Source organism: Amblyomma maculatum, chromosome 3 (genome assembly GCF_055883805.1).
Source record: "Amblyomma maculatum isolate TAMU_Amacu chromosome 3, ASM5588380v1, whole genome shotgun sequence".
Taxonomy (NCBI): Eukaryota; Metazoa; Arthropoda; class Arachnida; order Ixodida; family Ixodidae; genus Amblyomma; species Amblyomma maculatum.
Window position 1 is genome coordinate 3538127 of NC_139346.1, and position 17764 is coordinate 3555890.

The following is a 17764-nucleotide window of genomic DNA, read 5'->3' on the forward strand; positions in this document are numbered from 1 at the left end:
ATTGATCTGCTTGTAGCTTACGGGGGTCTCGGTTCTGGCAGTCTTGAAGCTGTTGTGTCGGTATCTGGGGTGCGGCACGTGCATTTACTGTTGTGTGATAAGATATAATGGTATCACCATCATGTCTATTCTGCGCATGTGTCAGGCTGCTGTGTGTGCGTATATATGCGTTTGTCATGTGGTGTACTGGGGGAGTTTATTTCGAGCTGCCAGTATGCAGCACTGTGAATAAAGCCCTTTGTTCAAGCCTACGCCTACTTACTGTGGATGCAACAAACTGGCGACGAGGATGGGATTACACGAACTGAGGATGGCATCCACAGTCGGCAAGCTACCGGAGTTTGATCCTGACAGCGGAAACGTGGACGTCTTCATCGAGCGCTTCGAGTTGTACTTCACGTGGAATGAAGTAGCCGAGGAAAAGAAACTGCATCTGTTCCTCAGCTCCATAGGAGAAAAAGCGTATGTCACGCTCCGAAGTCTGCTTCTTCCAAAGTCACCCAGCAAATCAACGAGGAAGTCGTATCGACTCTGCAGAAGCACTACACTCCGAAGCGGTCCGTGGTGAGCGAGAGATATGATTTTAATCGAAGGAAGCAAGGACCTCAAGAAAGTATCGCGGATTTCATAGTGAAGCTCAAGCAAGCGGCAGCCTCATGCGACTTCGGCAGCTTCTTGGAACAAGCCCTGCGGGACCGCCTGATTGCTGGCCTATACTCGGAGGCGATACGTTGCCGGCTGTTGGCCATGCCCGACACCGAACTCACCTGGGACCGTGTTTGCAGCATCGCTACGGCCATGGAAATGGCAGCGAGAGACACAGTGGCAATGATGTCTGAAACCGGTGAGGGGCACTCTTCAAGCGGCAGTGATGTCCTCTGGCAGAGCAAGTCGTCGATGGCGAGACCGGTCTCCGAAGGGGTGGCGTTCAGCTGTCACGCCTCTGACAAGCAAAAAACGAAGTCTACGGCTCAAAGGACTAAATCGAATTGTCATCGATGCGGTGGGCAGCACGCACCTGTAAGTTGTCCTTTCTTGAATAGGGTGTGTTACAAATGTCAAAAGATAGGCCATGTTGCTAAAATGTGTAAAACTAGAGTTGTACATCAGCTAGAGCAGGAATCGTCGGACAGTGAACTTCTTACCCTTTGCCACACCAACAACTGTGCGGCCAGTCCTGCTATGGTAGTCAGTGTATGGTTAAATGGGGGAAAAATGAACCATGGAGTTAGACACAGGAGCAGCGGTTTCCGTGATGTCAGAGGCAGAGTGTGCGAAGCACTTTCCAAACACTAAGCTCAGGCCAGCAGACGTCAAACTGGTTACGTACAATGGCACTCCGGTTGATATCAAGGGTATAATGGATGTGGAAGTTAAGTACTACGAGCAGTGTTTTCGCTTGCCGCTAGTAATTGCTAAAGAGACGAAAGTTGCCAGAATGCCTACGTTGTTTGGCCGCAACTGGCTGAGTAAAATCAAAATCCGGTGGAATGAAGGGATGCATGTGCAGTCACTGACGAAAGAAATGCCCTTGATGACATTGACTGAGAAATATCGCGAAGTGTTCGAGCAGGGCTACGGAGCGATAAAAGGGTTCAAGGCGAGCACTGTAGTTAAGGAGAACGCGTCCCCTGTATATTGTAAGGCGCGATCAGTGCCGTACGCGCTGCGAGAACGGGTCGAGCAGGAATTGGCCAATTTGGAAAAAGCTGGAGTCATATATAAGGTGCGCCACAGTGCTTGGGCGACACCACTGGTGATTGTTCCAAAGAAAAACGGCGAGGAGCTTCGGCTGTGTGGTGATTACCGAGTCACGGTAAATCCGGCAATTGAGGTTGACCAGTATCCGCTCCTTCTACCAGAGGACATTTTTGGAATGTTACAAGGCGGGTCCGTGTTTTCAGTTTTGGATTTGTCTAAGGCGTACTTGCAGCTGGAATTAGATGAGCCAGCGCAAGAACTGCTCACTGTCAATACACACCTCGGCCTGTACCGGTTCCGACGCTTGCCATACGGCGTAGCCTGCGCGCCAGGAGTGTTTCAAGCTGTGATGGACAAAGTTCTACACGGACTGACTGGCACAGCCTGCTACTTAGATGACATTGTCATCGCGGGCAAAGATCAAAAACAGTGCCATGACCGATTGGAGCAGGTACTCATACGCCTAAGAGAACATGGCATAAGGGTCAACACTGCGAAATGTAAGCTGTTCCAGAAACGAATACGATATCTGGGCCATGAAATTGACAGAGATGGATTACATCCCACAGCTGATAAAGTGGCAGCCATAAAGAATGCACCAAAACCTGGAAATGTGACCCAGCTAAAGGCCTTTCTGGGCTTAATTAATTTTTACTCAAAATTTTTGCCTAATCTGGCTACCGTTCTCGAACCCCTGCATAACTTGTTGCGCAAAGACACTGCATGGCACTGGTCGCGTCAGTGTGATACTGCCTTTACGAATTCTAAAGAGATGCTTACTAATGAGCGTGTTCTGGAGTTGTACGATGTCAAAAAAGAAATACAGCTAACATGTGACGCGTCCGAATATGGTCTTGGTGTTGTACTGTCGCACATCGTGAATGGAAAAGATAAACCAATTGCATTTGCATCCCGGTCACTGTCACCTGCAGAACGCAATTATGGCCAAATCGAAAAAGAAGCATTGAGTATTGTTTTTGGTGTGAAAAGGTTTCATAACTACCTCTATGGTAGAACATTTAAGGTGTTGACAGACCATCAACCACTAACCGTACTTTTCGACCCGAAAAGAAACAGCAGTGCTGTGGCAACTGCTAGGATGCACCGTTAGTTTGTGTTCCTCGCGAACTACAGCTATAAAATAGCGCACAAACCAGGTACGAAAATTTGCCATGCCGATGCCTTATCTAGACTTCCTTTGCCAGAAACGTCAGAGCAGACTGAAGACATTTTTTTTTTATTTTTCTACACTTAACGAGCTTCCTTTGACGGCAAACGACATTGAACGGGAAACAACGCGCGACAGGCTGCTAACGGTGGTTCGCGACATGATATGGCATGGTTGGCCAAAATCTGTTTCTGCGGACCTGCAGCCTTTCTGGGTTCGACGTTTCGAACTTTCCATTGAAGCGGGCTGCATTATTTGGACAAACAGAGTAATCGTCCCGGAGTGTTTGCGCAGTGTTGTACTAAACTTGCTGCACGAGCAGCACCTTGGAATCACGAAGATGAACATGGTCGCAAGGTCAATGGTGTGGTGGCCAGGTATCGACGAAGCGCTGGAACAAACGGTACGAACTTGCCGCATTTGTCAAACTGTTCAACCTGCAGCACAACCAGCACCCTTGGCTCCCTGGAAAGTGTGCAAACACCCTTGGCAAAGGGTTCATCTCGATTTCGCCGAGAAGGAAGGAAAAATGCTCCTTTTAGCAGTTGATGCATATAGCAAGTGGTTGCAAGTGAAGGTGTGTACAACGACGACGGCCGCTAGGACCGTTGAAGTTGTAAGATCCATGTTTGCTACCCATGGTCTACCTGTTGAAGTTGTAACTCATAACGGGCCGCAATTCCGTGGTGCTGAGTTTGAAAACTTCCTGAAAGCAAATGGAGTAAAGCACACATGCACCCCTCCGTACCACCCACAGTCGAATGGGTCGGCGGAGCGGGCTGTACAGACAACAAAGACTGCACTATTCAAGCAGTTGCTGGAGGACAGAGAAAAGGGAACTACGAGAACCTTGCAGCACAAAATAGACAGCTTCCCATTTTGTTATAGAGCAACGCCGCACACATTCACCGGAAAGACTCCGGCTGAATTGTTCTTAAGAAGAAAATTGCGAACCAGATTTTTCTTGTTGACACCAAAATTGATAAGTGCAATGACAGAGAAAAGCGAAAGGGTGAAACAGGCTGCAGATAAGCGTAGAGCGAAGCCCCGATCCTTTGCTACTGGGGACAGGGTACTAGTGCGTTCCGTGCGCGGTGATTCGGTGAACTGGCGTCCTGGAAAAATTACGCGTGTAAAGTCCTCCACTACGTACTTGGTTGTCATTGGAAACAAAGTGCGTTTTGTGCATGCTGATCATTCGCGACATTCTGTTCTTGATGATGAAAAACCAACTGCAAAAGAAATGTGCCTGCCACACGCATCAGAGATCGCCTCTCCTCCAATGCCTTCGTTGCAGCCAGCGCCTCAGGTTGGACCCAGCCCACAGGATCAGTTGCCATCTGATAATGAACCTATTCGGTTAAGACGAGCAACCGGGAAAGGAGACCTCCGAAGCGTTGGGGCTATGACCGTTTTTGATCTAGTAGGGGAGGAAGTGTTGTGTCGGTATCTGGGGTGCGACACGTGCGTTTACTGCTGTGTGATAAGATATAATGGTATCACTATCATGTCTGTTCTGCGCATGTGTCAGGCTGCTGTGTGTGTATATATGCGTTTGTCATGTGCTGTACTGGGGGGAGTTTATTTCGAGCTGCCAGTATGCAGCACTGTGAATAAAGCCGTTTGTTCAAGCCTACGCCTACTTACTGTGGATGCAACAGAAGCCATAGGTAGCGTAAGAGGGTTCTAGCACAGCTTTCGCCCTCGCTCTTGATCACGTTCTACGTGACGCTGGCGGTAACAAAGGACGTTCTACGTCCGCCGCTATGGCTGAGGGTGGCGCTGGTGAACACTCTCAAGGTTCGTATACAGACAACATAAATACCCAAGCAAGTAGCAGGGGGGGACAGCGGCCGATGTAGCTCAGTTGGAAGAGCACCGGACGCGATATTCGGAGGTCATGGGTTCGGTTCCCACCATCGGCACGTTGTTTTTTCTTCTATTTTGTGTTTATTTATCTTTCCCCTAAACAGATTACATTACTAATTTCTGTGATTATCTAAGGCAACATTAAAAAAAGACATAAAAAGTACCATCCCCAACGCTTTCCTTGGCCTCGCGGACTGTTGGCTTCTTTCCTTCATGTATTATAACGAGCACCCTGATTTCCCCTTAATTGATCTGCTTATAGCTTACGGGGGTCTCGGTTCTGGCATTCTTGAAGCCATAGGTAGCATAAGAGGGTTCTAACACAGCTTTCGCCCTCGCTCTTGATCACGTTCTACGTGACGCTGGCGGTAACAAAGGACGTTCTACGTCCGTCGCTATGGCTGAGGGTGGCGCTGGTGAACACTCAAGGTTCGTACACTGACAACATAAATACCCAAGCAAGTAGCAGGGGGGATAGCGGCCGATGTAGCTCAGTTGGAAGAGCACCGGACGCGATATTCGGAGGTCATGGGTTCGGTTCCCACCATTGGCACGCTGTTTTTCTTCTACTTTGTGTTTAATTATCTTTCCCCTAAACAGATTACATTACTAATTTCTGTGATTATCTAAGGCAACATTAAAAAAAAGACATAAAAAGTACCATCCCCAACGCTTTCCTTGGCCTCACCGACTGTTGGCTTCTTTCCTTCATGTATTATAACGAGCACCCTCATTTCCCCTTAATTGATCTGCTTGTAGCTTACGGATGTCTCGGTTCTGGCAGTCTTGAAGCCATAGGTAGCGTAAGAGGGTTCTAGCACAGCTTTCGCCCTCGCTCTTGATCACGTTCTACGTGACGCTGGCGGTAACAAAGGACGTTCTACGTCCGCCGCTATGGCTGAGGGTGGCGCTGGTGAACACTCTCAAGGTTCGTATACAGACAACATAAATACCCAAGCAAGTAGCAGGGGGGACAGCGACCGATGTAGCTCAGTTAGAAGAGCACCGGACGCGATATTCGGAGGTCATGGGTTCGGTTCCCACCATCGGCACGTTGTTTTTTCGTCTACTTTGTGTTTAATTATCTTTCCCCTAAACAGATTACATTAATAATTTCTGTTATTATCTAAGGCAACATTAAAAAAAGACATAAAAAGTACCATCCCCAATGATTTCCTTGGCGTCGCCGACTGTTGGCTTCTTTCCTTCATGTATTATAACGAGCACCCAAATTTCCCCTTAATTGATCTGCTTGTAGCTTACGGGGGTCTCGGCTCTGGCAGTCTTGAAGCCATAAGTAGCGTAAGAGGGTTCTAGCACAGCTTCCGCCCTCGCTCTTGATCACGTTCTACGTGACGCTGGCGGTAACAAAGGACGTTTTACGTCCGCCGCTATGGCTGAGGGTGGCGCTGGTGAACACTCTCAAGGTTCGTATACAGACAACATAAATACCCAAGCAAGTAGCAGGGGGGACAGCGGCCGATGTAGCTCAGTTGGAAGAGCACCGGACGCGATATTCGGAGGTTATGGGTTCGGTTCCCACCATCGGCACGTTGTTTTTTCTTCTACTTTGTGTTGAATTATCTTTCCCCTAAACAGATTACATTATTATTTCTGTGATTATCTAAGGCAACATTAAAAAAAAAAGACATAAAATGTACCATCCCCAACGCTTTCCTTGGCCTCGCCGACTGTTGGTTTCTTTCCTTCATGTATTATAACGAGCACCCTCATTTCCTACACCTACAGATAAGTACCAGTAAACAACACGTACTACGCAGCTCGACTTCTCACGTCGCATACATATGTTGATATCAGCGCACGTACGAACAACTGTTAGTTGCGACAGCTTGATCATGGCGATTTTTAGCCTCGTTCTGCTAAAAAAGTCATCACCATACGCACGTAAGGGGGCTTTCTACTACGATCGGCTGAATTCTTCGCCGCGTCAAGCAGGCGTCTCGAGATCCGCAGGCCACGAAGCGCGCGACACTGTGCTCGATCTTGGATGGCACACGTTACAAGAATTGGGCCTGTTGCGTGATCGTTCGCCTATGTGCGGCGCTCACTTTCCGCCGTTTTGTCGGCGACAGGTCTGTGACGACTACGCGCGGTGAATCGGTTGAGCCGCGGCACCTTTTTTTTTTATATGTATTCTCAAATACACGGTAATTTGCCAGGGACAAAGCCCGCTTCGTGCGCTCATTTAGTCAAGTGCCCGCATGCGTATCACACCTCCCCAATTACCAAAGGAGCAGTGAATGCAGTTATACATGCATATACATACACACATCGGATCCAGAATTAGCCTAATTACTATATTAATTAAACAATCAAGGGGTTGTTGAATTAACTCAAAAAGATATTGAAATCAACAGCTTACCCATGCTCAAAATACAACTTAGATGAGCTCATCTTTTGAAATCAAGTTCCTGATGGCCCTTCATACAGCTTGCCACAATCAAGTTTAGTTCTAGGATATATGTGATATATGCTGAAGTAAAAGTGAAGTAAACATTGCACATTAAGAAAAAGATATTAATAAAACAAATGAATGATTTTCCAAATATATCCACACATCACCTCGTCAAATACAGTATAAATAACCCATGTGAATAAGTGGAAGTGAATGCAGATTGGTCATACAAAACTAATGTACACAACCTTCCTTGCATATACGTAGAGTGTGCTTTCTTGGACACCAGACAATTAATTGCAAGAAACGATTTGCGGCTACTCTAAAGGCTGTCTCATAAAACAGATGTCAAGAGGAGCTTTATCAGCTGTACGAGCAAGCCAATGCACTCATTAGTTTTTCATGTTTGATGACACACTATTAAAGGAGATGGCTTTCTCGACAGCAGCTAGTATTTACTTAATTCCACAACTTCTTGAACGTTTTTCTGCATATGCAGTGCACAAGAGTATTGCAAGTGTGCATAAGCACTCACCAGAATGACGGGAAGATGTATACACAGTATCAAAGAAAACCAAACAAGGATTGAGCACGAGCCTGTTTACAAGCAAACATTTCAACGAGATGATCGGTCTTCACCTGGACGAAGAGAAGTCCTCTTGTTGAAATGTTTGCTTGCGAAGTGAGGCTTCCCCTCAAATCTTGTTTTTCTTTGATACTAGATGTCCAACGCTTTCATTTGTCAGTTTTCTAATACTCTATTTTCGTACTTGTAAATACTTAAAGGCACAAGCAGTAATTGCCGTGTGCCTCCTGCACCTGATATCAGATTGCTTTTTCTCTTTACAGCAAAGCATTTTCAACATTTACACCCAGCCCCACAATCCGCTGCAATATCCCGCTAAGCGCTAAATAAGCCACACAGTCTCGACAACAAGTTACCTCTGAAAGGTGTCACAAACTGATTTCAGTAAACTTGTACACTTGTGTTAACAAAGCACTATTGCATCAATGTCTAAATAGTAGCGACATACTGTACACGACTGTCTGCGCTCGACATAGTTGTCTTGAAACGTATTGCTTTCTGCACCATTCTCACTTTTCCAGTTTACATCTTTTGAAGCTATGTAGGCAACAGCAGCAAGCGTGGCATTGTTCGAGTTGTGTGAAACTATAAATGAGCATCAGGTAAAGAAAGAACATGAGATATGGCAGCTATTTACCATACAGCATAAGTACACATTATTAGTTGCTCTACCGTGCAGCTTATATGAAAGGCAAAACCACTTACTACATATAGACAACATGATCAGCACAGCCCTTGGTTGGAACATGGTGTTTCCACTGTCACTGAAGCCACACTTCATGCTTTCACTTGGGGTTGACACATGAATATTATCTATCAATGTTTAATTTTTTGAGCAGTGTTTTCCTGCTACAACTCCGTCATTGCTGCGATCAGCTTGCAATGAGCAGGAACTGTGCTGTTTTCTCATGAGCCTACACACTCAAGACATCATATATGAAATATTTTTATTACAAACCAGGGAATGATAAACCAGTTTTCTCCATGACAGTTGCACTGTTCTTCTGTGTACTGATCTTTGAACAGCTATGACAAACACATAAAGTGGCCCTGTAATTACTTTTAGCAAGGATCACAGTGCCAAAGATGTTATCTTCAACAAACACCAGAATTCATATCAGTCGTGTAGTTCAACATGGAAGGCCAGGAGGCATACTTGAAGATGATGGTAGCAGAGCATATAGGTATTTCGAGCATAAAACATATTGAGAGTAAGACTGGAAGGACCAAAAATGAATTAACAAAAACAACTACTTTCTGCTACCTAACTGGTTAGAACCTAAGCACCTAAATGGTTACAACCTAACCATGTTGCATGACTAAGCATAGAGTCCAAGCTCAGAATGGAGTGAACTACCTTTTCTTCAATCACTTCGTTAACAAAGAAATAAGGGCAGTAATTTCCAGTGGCCGGGCCTACAAGTCAATTCATATTGCTAATCTGGCCCTACCTAAGGCCCCACCCACTATATGAACTACATCAAAAACAAATACAGCAGCACTCTCTACGGTAAGGTATAGAACCCTTTCCTATTGAGAGGCTGTCTTCCCCACTTGCCTCCTGCACCCTGTCACCCCATAGACACACGTGTTACTAGTCAAATTCAATTCCAATTTTATTTCCCAGAATGTTCTGGTCGGCTACCTGGGCTAAAAGCTGTGAGTAAACAGCTTGACGAGACCCACGCAGCCGTTATAAGGCAGGCCAGCACACAATAAAATAATATACATACATATCAAGAATCAAATACATTTTTTTATGTTTTAAATGCAGCTAACCAGATCACTAATGTAAGAATGCAATGAAAACATAGGTATATCACAACAGCATCTAAATATCAGTTCTGCAAGCAAAACAAACTAGCAGGATATATTTACAGAATCACCGGGAAAAAAAAATGACCGCAGATAGTGCATACTTTAACAACACTTTAAGTGCGAAATTATAACAAAGGCCATGAATGAAAATAAGAGAGAACTTTACAACTGTGGAAGGTACCATCGGGTTACATAACTACAAGACACTGATGCAGTGCAGCTTTAGTGGACTGATTTATGTATTTTAATTTATTTAAAATTGAGGGGAGAGTATATTCTAATGTCTGCAGCCTATAGTCCGTGCAAAAAAATGGTACCAGCCACTTGTCTGTGTTATGTGGTTCACTAGATGTCTATTTTCTTTCAGCAGGGTGGCATCTTTATTCACAGTTCTGAAGCCGGAAGGAAAACAATATAACAACAGAACTCGAAATACATACATATTTTGAATCCTTTCTACATTATGTGTCTGGAGAGCTTGTCGAGTATGGGCTAAGAGATAAATTTCCTCCATGTTTGTTTTAGTAGTTGTGAGCCAAACTAAAGAACAATAATTCATACACTAGACGAATAATTCATTACATATCTAAAGTTTTATTTTAGAAGGAAGAAAAGTACGGCAACAAGAAATTGCACTTGTCATTGATGAGAGCTTATTAACTCCTGAACAAGCGAATCCCAGGCCCACTGATTTTTTCCTCTGATGTGCTTCCACGTGCCAGTTATGATTGTATTCTGCCAAGAACAACATAAAAAGGGCTGCAAAGCCTCTATGCCCAAGGCAATTGAGGGCTCGGAGCAGGAGAGGATGGGAGATTCTAGTTCCCATGCTTTGTACTATGCAAGAGTGATGTTTCAACTGCTTCCTCAGGCACTCTGTCGCCCCATCAGAGAAGGTAAGGAGAATGTGCATTTCCCATGGCACTCGGTTGTATTGTTACAAAGTGCTGTTACATATTCTTGAATGGCACCCATGTTAGTTCATGCAGCGGCATGGGTGGCTGAACGCCTTTCCAAAATTGGGGGGGGGGGGTGCCCATAGTAGAGGAAGTTGCCTAGGTGGGTAATAAAGGCATGCATCTGTATGTGAGTGCAGACCTGCAGAATCACTACTGCACAACAATAACATATTGTTACGGAGCACAGTATATCGAGACGACGACGACGTGCTGATGCGAACTAGTGAAGGAGACGACGCTCAAGCCTAGCTAACTTCGTTCTGTGGTGTGCGGTGTGCGTCTAAGAGTGGACTAGCGTTTACCACTGTGTTCTTTCCTTAACATTTGGTGGAGGATTGCTGGAAGTACGTAAGTCGCCAAACCTGGATCTCCGTAGTGGCCGCCAGATTGGTACAATCACTATGCAATCCGACGCGACACCTTCTTCAGCGGCACCATCAGCTCCCACCGTCGTCATGACGCAGCCTCGCGATCCAGGCACCTTTTGCGGCACCGACCACATCGACGTAGAAGGCTGGCTCGCCATGTACGAGCGGGTCAGCAAGCACAACCATTGGGACGCGACCCTCATGCTCGCCAACGTAGTCTTCTATCTGGCAGGTACGGCGCGCGTCTGGTTCGAGACGCATGAAGACGATATCACATCATGGGAGATGTGCAAGGAGAATCTTCGAGACCTATTTGGCAAGCCGATCGGACGCAAACTTGGCGCACAAAAAGACCTCGCATCCCGTGCCCAGTCTTCGACGGAATCGTACTTGTCTTATATCCAAGACATTCTAGCACTATGCCGAAAGGTGGACAGGGCCATGTCCGAAATAGACAAGGTGGGCCACATATTAAAGGGAATTGCAGACGATGTTTATAATCTGTTGCTTTGCAAAGATTGTCCAACGATCGACTCAGTAATCCAAGTTTGCCACCAGTTTGAACAAGCAAAACACCGCCGTATTACTCACCGCTTCGAACGCTTGCCAAACACAGCTGCTACGTCCTCGTGCGAAGATAGTCCAACCTTACAGCAGCCATCTCATCCCTCCAACTTGAGCAGGATTGTTCGTCGAGAGATAGAGGCTATGACACCCGTTGCGTTCGCTCCTCAATCAGCGGATGCTACTATAGCCTTAATCCAATCTGTCGTTCGCCAGGAGTTCGCAAATGTGGGCCTCAACGCGAACGTGGGCCACTCCGGCCAACCTTCTGCACAGCCCTCGCTCCAACCTAATGTTCCTGTCGTAGCTGCTGCGGCTCCTACCACGCCGTTTCAGACGCGGTATCGCTACCGCTACCGCAACCCGGACGAATGGCGAACCTCGGATGACCCACCAATCTGCTTCAACTGCTCACGTGTCGGCCACATTTCCCGCCATTGCCGCAGCCGTTGGGTTCCGCCACCTCGACCTCGCTACTATTCTGATCGCAGCGCCGAATATGTTCCACACCCAACCTATGTCCGTGATACGCGCACTCGTGACTTTAACTCGTCAGCCCCGCGCATGCCCAGCCGCTCGCCGTCTCCTCAGACCCGGAGATCCCGCTCGCCCCAATCTCGTCGTTCCACATCTCCCCACTTATCCGGCTCTCATCCGGAAAACTAACCAATGCAGCTCCCGGAGGTGACGCTGCATTGACGACCCGGCCCGAAAATCCTCTGCTGACCCTCGCTCATCGCCGCAACCTTCTAGACATCTATGTGGATGGTGCCCCTGTTACTGCCCTCATTGACACTGGTGCCCAAATTTCAGTCCTCAGCTCATCCTTTCGCCGCCGTCTCAAAAAGGTTGTCACACCCGCCGCTTCATCCGCCGTTCGTGTTGCCGATGGAAGCGTCGCTGCCGTCGTGGGACTGTGCCCTGCGCGCGTGAGTATTTCCGGTCGCACTACCCCTGTCCTCTTCCCTGTTATCGACCGCTGCCCTCACGACGTGATCCTCGGCATCGACTTTTTAACGGCCCATTCTGCCCTGATCGATTGTTCAACTGGTCTTCTTCGCTTAGACCTGCCCTACTGCTCCGAAAACACCGACGTCAAGCCTCGCCTCCGAACCGCCGAATTTGTTCGCCTACCATCCGAAGCTGCTATTTATGTCCCGCTGGCCCCGATCCCCGCAGTTCCTGACGGCACATACGTCACTTGCCCAATTACCGATGTTGTTCTCCGTCACAACGTCATACTCCCCCATACCGTCGTGACTGTCACTGCTAACCGCACCTATCTTCCCGTACTGAACTTCAGCCGTTCCACTCAAGTTTTACCCCATGGTATCGCACTCGCTGATCTGTTTCCTTTGGCGGACTGCGAAGTTGCGGCTCTAACCCCTCAGTATCTGTCGGAGCAGCATATATTGGCTTCTTCTCATTCGAACCTCTTTTTCAGGCATGATAGCCGCGGATCTGCCAGATGACCAAGCCAAAGCTCTCTCCGACCTTTTGCTGTCGTACAGCGATATATTTGATTTCGGTGACCGACCATTGGGCCAAACATCCGCTGTGACCCATCGAATCAATACGGGTGACGCCAACCCCATCCACAGACGGCCTTATCGTGTTTCCCTTACTGAGCGGCATGTTATACAGAAAGAAGTGGACAAGATGCTGGCGCAAAATATTATTGAGCCTTCCTGCAGTCCCTGTGCGTCTCCTGTCGTATTGGTCAAAAAGAAAGACCAAAGTTGGAGATTTTGTGTCGACTATCGCCACCTTAATCAAATAACAAAGAAGGATGTGTACCCTCTTCCGCGAATTGATGACGCGCTTGACTGCTGGCATGGTGCCAGCTATTTTTCTTCTATCGACATGCGTTCAGGCTACTGGCAAATTGCTGTCGACGAACGGGATCGCGAGAAAACCGCATTTTTCACCCCCGACGGACTCTATCGATTCAAGGTGATGCCATTTGGACTCTGTAACACTCCTGCAACATTCGAGCGCATGATGGATTCACTCCTCCGGCTTTAAATGGACAGCATGTTTATGCTACCTAGATGACGTCGTCGTTTTCTCTTCCACGTTCGCAACCCACCTTGGTCGCCTTTATACGGTCCTGGACGTTTTCCGCCGCGCCGGTCTTCAATTGAACGCCAAAAAATGCAGCTTCGGCCGGCGCCAAATCAAAGTCTTGGATCATTTGGTTGACGAAAATGGTGTGCAGCCCGACCCTGACAAAGTTCGAGCCGTGCGCGACTTCCCTACCCCACGTAGCTCAAGTGACGTGCGAAGCTTCCTTGGCCTTTGTTCTTACTTCCGCCGCTTCATTCGAAACTTCGCAGGCATCGCTCGCCCATTTACCTCTCTTCTGCAAAAAAACGTACCTTTCACATGGGGTTCTGACCAAGCCTATGCCTTCACGACACTTATTTCCGCCCTCGCCACCCCACCTGTTCTGGCGCACTTCGATCCTTCTGCACCTACCGAACTGCACACTGACGCTAGCGGACATGGTATTGGTGCTATCCTTGCCCAGTCCCAGCATGGTTCCTCCCGCGTTATTGCTTATGCTAGCCGCCTGCTTTCGTTCTCTGAGCGCCATTATTCAATCACAGAGCGGGAATGCCTTGCACTTGTTTGGGCGCTGACCAAATTCCGCCCTTATTTGTTTGGGCGGTCCTTCTGTGTAGTGACTGATCATCATGCTTTGTGTTGGCTGTCCTCACTTAAGGACCCCACTGGCCGCTTAGGTCGCTGGGCCATACGAATACAAGAGTATGAATTTACTGTGGTGTACAAGTCCGGCCACTTACACCAAGACGCTGACTGCTTGTCCCGCCATCCCGTAGATCCTCCTGATTTGTCCGACCATACTGCTGACGACTATGTTTTGTCCATCTCGGACTTTATCAATATCGGCTCCGAATAGCGTCGTGATCCTGCCCTGCAACCAATTATTGACCAGCTGCGCAACATCCCCGATTCTTCCGCCAGCATGTTAGTACTCCATAACAAGATATTATACAGACGCAATATGCGTCCAGATGGCGCGGACCTTTTACTGGTTGTTCCGGCTCATCTGCGCTCTAGTGTCCTCGCCCAACTTCACGACGTTCCTACAGCAGGACACTTGGGAGTCACACGCACTTATGACAGTGTGCGACGCAGATTTTTCTGGCCTGGTCTCTACCGTTCTGTCCGTCGCTACGTCGCCGCTTGTGAGCTGTGTCAGCGCCGTAAAATACCCTCGCTTCAACCTAGTGGGCCCTTGCAACCAATTGCAGTGCCGACAGAGCCGTTTTCTCGTGTGGGCCTCAATCTTCTTGGGCCTTTTCCGACATCGACTTTTGGAAACAAGTGGATTGCTGTGGCGACTGATTATACCACCCGATATGCTGTAACCAGGGCTATCCCTACCAGCTGCGCCTCCGACGTTGCCGACTTTCTTCTGCATGATGTCATCTTGATTCAAGGCGCTCCACGTCAACTGCTCACAGATCGTGGCCGCTGTTTCCTCTCTCAAGTGGTTCATGACCTTCTCCGCTTATGCGCTACTCGTCACCAGTTCACGACGGCCTACCATCCGCAAACGAATGGTCTTACTGAGCGCCTCAATCGCACTGTGACCAACATGCTGTCTATGTATGTGTCCGATCACCATCGTGACTAGGATGTCTCCTTACCTTTCGTCACGTTCGCCTATAACTCATCACGCCATGACACCGCCGGATACTTTCCCTTTTACCTACTCTTCGGCCGTGACCGTTTACTCCCATTCGACACCTTGCTGCATCTTGACGACTCTTCCTGCAGCTACGCTTCGGATGCCATCGCCCGCGCTGATGCTGCCCGCCACATAGCTCGAGAGCGTCTTGGAGCGTCTGAGCGCTCTCAAAAACGTCGTTACGACCTTCATCACCGAGACGTTCACTACCCTCCTGGTTCCCTCGTACTTCTTTGGCACCCGGCTCGCCGTGTCGGTATGTGTGAAAAACTTTTGCCTCGTTACGTGGGCCCCTACTCCGTCTTGCGGCAAGTCACCGATATGACCTATGAGATCGCCCCTTTACAGCCCAAGAATCCTTCCACAGCCCCTCATCCAGAACTCGTGCATGTCGCCCGTCTAAAACCATATCATTTGAGTTCTCCTGTGTAGGACGCACCGGGACGGTGCTTCTTCGGCGCGGGGAAAACTGTTAAGGCTGGTTCACACTGGCGACTCGCGGAGGTCGCGCGGCTCGATTCGTCACGAAGGGGGAGACCGGCGACAATCGTCGATCAACAGGGAGTGTTCACATCGGAATGCGAATCGCTTCACGACAAACCCCTCTCCGAACGAGATTTGAATGAAGGCCCGGCTTTCGCGCCTTTACGGCTTCTGCTACCGCGCTCGGGGTAGATCAATTCGGACTCATTTCGCGTATGAATATGTGAAATTACCAGCGAAGAACCGGATCTTATGGTCATTCTCATGTTTAGGATTGTTTTGACCGCCAACGCGCTATAGTTCGACGAAGACGGAAGCGGCGGTGGTGTGTGTGCTGTTGTTAGCGTTCTCGCGAAATAGCAGATCACGAAATCGCCTCATGCCCGAGCATCAAGCACATGGCCAGGGATACGAGTACAAACGTGAATTAGTACGCTTCACTCTCGCAGTGCTCCTTAACATGTGTGCCCAACAACTGCGGGCGCAGTAAGTCGATCGTGCACACGCGCGCATGCACTCTTGAATTTTCCCGCCTTGGAAGGAGGCAGAAGCGCTGCGGATTGGCTCAGTAGCTTTGCGTCGCAAGAAATTGGTCAGCGAGCGACTCCATGGCGACTCCCTCAAACGGGTCGCTGGCGACTCGTTCGGGTCGCCCCCTCCGTGACTAATCGCCCCCTCCGTGACGAATCGTGTCGCGCGACCTCCGCGAGTCGCCAGTGTGAACCAGCCTTTAGGCTGGTTCACACTGGCGACTCGCGGAGGTCGCCAGTCGCCAGTGTCGCCAGTGTCGCGGAGTCCGCGGCGACTCCGCGACTGGCGACTCCGCCAGTCGCGGAGTCGCCAGTGTGAACCAGCCTTTAGGCTGGTTCACACTGGCGACTCGCGGAGGTCGCGCGACACGATTCGTCACGGAGGGGGCGATTAGTCACGGAGGGGGCGACCCGAACGAGTCGCCAGCGACCCGTTTGAGGGAGTCGTCATGGAGTCGCTCGCTGACCGATTTCTTGCGACGCGACTTGAAGTCGCAAAGCTACTGAGCCAATCCGCAGCGCTTCTGCCTCCTTCCAAGGCGGGAAAATTCAAGAGTGCATGCGCGCGTGTGCACGATCGGCTTACTGCGCCCGCAGTTGTTGGGCACACATGTTAAGGAGCACTGCGAGAGTGAAGCGTACTAATTCACGTTTGTACTCGTATCCTTGGTCATGTGCTTGACGCTCGGGCATGAGGCGATTTCGTGATCTGCTATTTCGCGAGAACGCTAACAGCGCACACACCACCGCCGCTTCTGTCTTCGTCGAACTATAGCGCGTTGGCTGTCGAACCAGTCCTAAACATGGGTATAACCATAAGATCCTGATCTTTGCTGATAATTTCACATATTCCTAACCGAAATGAGTCCGAATTGATCTACCCCGAGCGCGGTAGCAGAAGCCGTAAAGGCGCGAAAGTCGGCTCTTCGTTCAAATCTCGTTCGGAGGCAGGTTTGTCGTGAAGCGAGTCGCATTCCGGTGTGAACACTCCCTGTTGATCGACAATTGTCGCAGGTCGCCCCCTCCGTGACGAATCGAGCCGCGCGACCTCCGCGAGTCGCCAGTGTGAACCAGCCTTTACGGAGCACAGTATATCGAGGAGACGACGACGTGCTGATGTGAAGTAGTGAAGAAGACGGCGCTCAAGCCTAGCTAACTTTTGTGGTGTGCGGTGTGCGTCTATCTAAGAGTGAACTAGCGTTTACCATTGTGTTCCTTCCTTAACAATATTAACTGGAAATATATTATTGCACTCACCAAAGTATTGTTTTACAAATGAACACCAATCTCAATCAGCAGTAGCCATGTGATATGTTTGTGGGGTTTAACGTCCCAAAGCGACTAAGGCTGTGAGAGACGCCGTAGTAGAGGACTCCGGAAATTTCGACCACCTGGGGTTCTTTAACATGCACTGACATCGCACAGCACACGGACGCCACTCTGTTTCGCGTAGCCATATGCGACACTCGTGAAAATCCAAGCACAAAGAAATGTCGAGAGGAGGAACTACAGTGTAAGAACTTCAATCAAGCGAACCTTTGCTGGGCTTATCAAAGCCAACAACAGAATGTTTGAAGGATTGAG

General features: G+C 48.7%; 1 pseudogene; it reads left to right on the forward strand.

The window, feature by feature from the left end:
• The first annotated feature begins 248 nt into the window (after positions 1-248).
• On the forward strand, positions 249-17210 carry LOC146194119 (uncharacterized; annotated as a pseudogene).
• The last annotated feature ends 554 nt before the right edge of the window (positions 17211-17764 follow it).